The 2534-nt window shown below is 40.3% G+C and overlaps 1 non-coding gene across 1 annotated transcript; it reads left to right on the plus strand.

Moving 5' to 3' along the window:
• Window positions 1-690: 690 nt before the first annotated feature.
• On the plus strand, window positions 691-797 carry LOC125350981. Its single transcript, XR_007210880.1, has one exon. It is a non-coding gene; the product is annotated as a U6 spliceosomal RNA (small nuclear RNA).
• The last annotated feature ends 1737 nt before the right edge of the window (window positions 798-2534 follow it).

Consider the following 2534-nt stretch of genomic DNA (forward strand, 5'->3'; position numbering starts at 1 on the left):
ACTGCCTTACGTATGAAACTGTAATCCCTCTGTGCATCACTTTGACAATAAATAAATAATAATTTTTAAAACCACACTCCTGTTGACACTGTAGGGTGCTAAAGTGTGGAGCTTTGAGGCTGTGGACTGCAAAACCCAATCACCTGCATACCCAGCTCCAACAGATCTAAGATGTGTAACTGGACAACTGGCAACCCCACTGTGGCTGTTTCCTCCTCAGTATGGGGAGTACTGGCACAGCAGGTCTCAGGTCTGGTTAACATAGGGATCAAATGACTTCACAGCTAATAAGACTTGAGTAACTGCCTGGTACATCCTGTTAAGCAACTTTGTTGTTGCTGCCACTGCTGTGAGTACCTCATATGTCCTTGTACTTGAGACCTAACCGGCATCAGAGGCTGTTGCCTCTGTCCATGTAAAAATTCTTATTCCCTATCACCAGCACTAAATCTTGGCCATGTTTACTTTGAAAACAAAGAAGTCCACACTAAGTTTGAGAGAGACAAAAGAGGATGAATGCAGTAAGGCAGCCCTATAACACCAACTATCAAGCCAATGTCCTAATAAGGTGAGAATTTCTGTTAAATTTTTCAAATACACTTGGTAGCTCTGTCCATTAAATAAGCATAGATTCTACCCAGCACCCTGATTTGAGGTTCTAAATGCATTCTCCTCAAAAAGAAACCAGTGGTGCTCGCTTCAGCAGCACATATACTAAAATTGGAACGATACAGAGAAGATTAGCATGGCCCCTGCGCAAGGATGACACGCAAATTCATGAAGCATTCCATGTTTTTACAGCATGTGGGAAATACTACAGAGTATGCACACTGGCTTATCATTGATCCAGGTGATTCTGATATCATTAGAATCATGCCAGAACAAACTGGAGAAAAGTAAACTGCATGATTTTTCTTTAACAAAATTTGTCAGAGCTGGTTTAAAAAAAAAAAAAAGAAACCAGTGATTTCTTAGAATAATGACTGATCAAGATCTAGGGCAGGAAGCCTAGAAGAGGATCCAGAAACAAAACAACAGAAAACAACAAACAATCAGTTGTGGAACTGAACTTGAAGGACAAGAGTGTCAAAAACAATATGAAATTAAGTGCCAGTGGCTCATACCTATAATCTTAGCTACATAGGACTCTGGAATTCAGGATACTAGTTAAAATCAGGCAAAGTAGAAAAATTTGCATAGCTCTATGTTTAAGAAAAAACAGAGCATAAAACAGGAGTAGAGGTGTGACTCAAGTGACAGAAGAAAAGTAGAGCAAAGAAGGCCCCGAACTCAAACCTTGGTATTGCTAATTAATAGTAATAGTAACAGTAATCATAACTATCACTGATTATAATATATGAACTAAATAGAAGTCCCAGATCCATACTCAGAAATACTCAGAAAAAAAAGTTAGAAAAAATATTTACATAAGAATGCCAGCAGCTTAATACAGAAGAAATGAAAGAATTATAAAATGTCTGTTTTAAAATTCCAGTGGAGTAAGTATTTCAATGAGGATCAAAGAAAGTGTAAGATATGAATTGAGCCAAGCATGGTGGCTCAAGCCTGTAATCTGAACTGCTTGGAAGGTGGATATCTGAAGAATCACAACTTGAAGGCAGCCTGTGCAAAAAGAAGTTTGTGGGACTCCATCTCAGTGATAGATAGCTATTATTCTAGCAAAGGGGGAAGTGCAGTGGCTGGGCAGAGTAGCCCACATTTTTCATCCTCAGGATCATAGAAACACAATTGGTATCACAGTCCATATCAACCTGGGCATTAATCAAGATCTACCTGGAAAATAACCAGTGGGAAAAAAAAGAGCTGAAGACATGGCTCAAATGGTAAAGGACCTATACCTAGTGGGAAGACCTAAGTTCAATCACTGATATTGGAAAAAAAAAATCTGGGTTGAAGCCAAGTGCTGGTGGCTCATGCCCATAATTCTAGGATTACACACAGGAAAGTCTGTGAGACTCTTCTCTCCAATTAACCACCATAAAACCAGAAGTAGAAACAAATAGTACAAGAAATGTATCCAATGCCTAATGTATGAAACTGTAACCTCTCTGTACATCAGTTTGATAATAAAAATTTGAAAAAAAAAAAAAAAACAGAAGTAGAGCTGTGGCTTAAAAATGGTAGAGATGGGCTGGGAATATGGCCTAGTGGCAAGAGCACTTGCCTCCTACACATGAAGCTCTCGGTTCAATTCCCCAGCACCACATATATGGAAAACGGCCAGAAGGGACGCTGTGGCTCAGGTGGCCAAGTGCTAGCCTTGAGCAGGAAGAAGCCAGGGACAGTGCTCAGGCCCTGAGTCCAAGGCCCAGGACTGGCCAAAAAAAAAAAAAAAAAAAATGATAGAGACTAGCCTTGAGCACAAAAGCTCAAGGACAAGCCCCATGATTGGAGAGAGAGAGAAAAAAAATCTGGGTTGGGAAACAACATATTTGCACTTTGCCAAATGCCAAACATCAGCCAAGGGGAAAGAGGCAGCCACCCCTAGCTCTGCATCAGCTACACAGGCTCAC

This window comes from Perognathus longimembris, chromosome 4 (genome assembly GCF_023159225.1).
Source record: "Perognathus longimembris pacificus isolate PPM17 chromosome 4, ASM2315922v1, whole genome shotgun sequence".
In the NCBI taxonomy this organism is placed as follows: Eukaryota; Metazoa; Chordata; class Mammalia; order Rodentia; family Heteromyidae; genus Perognathus; species Perognathus longimembris.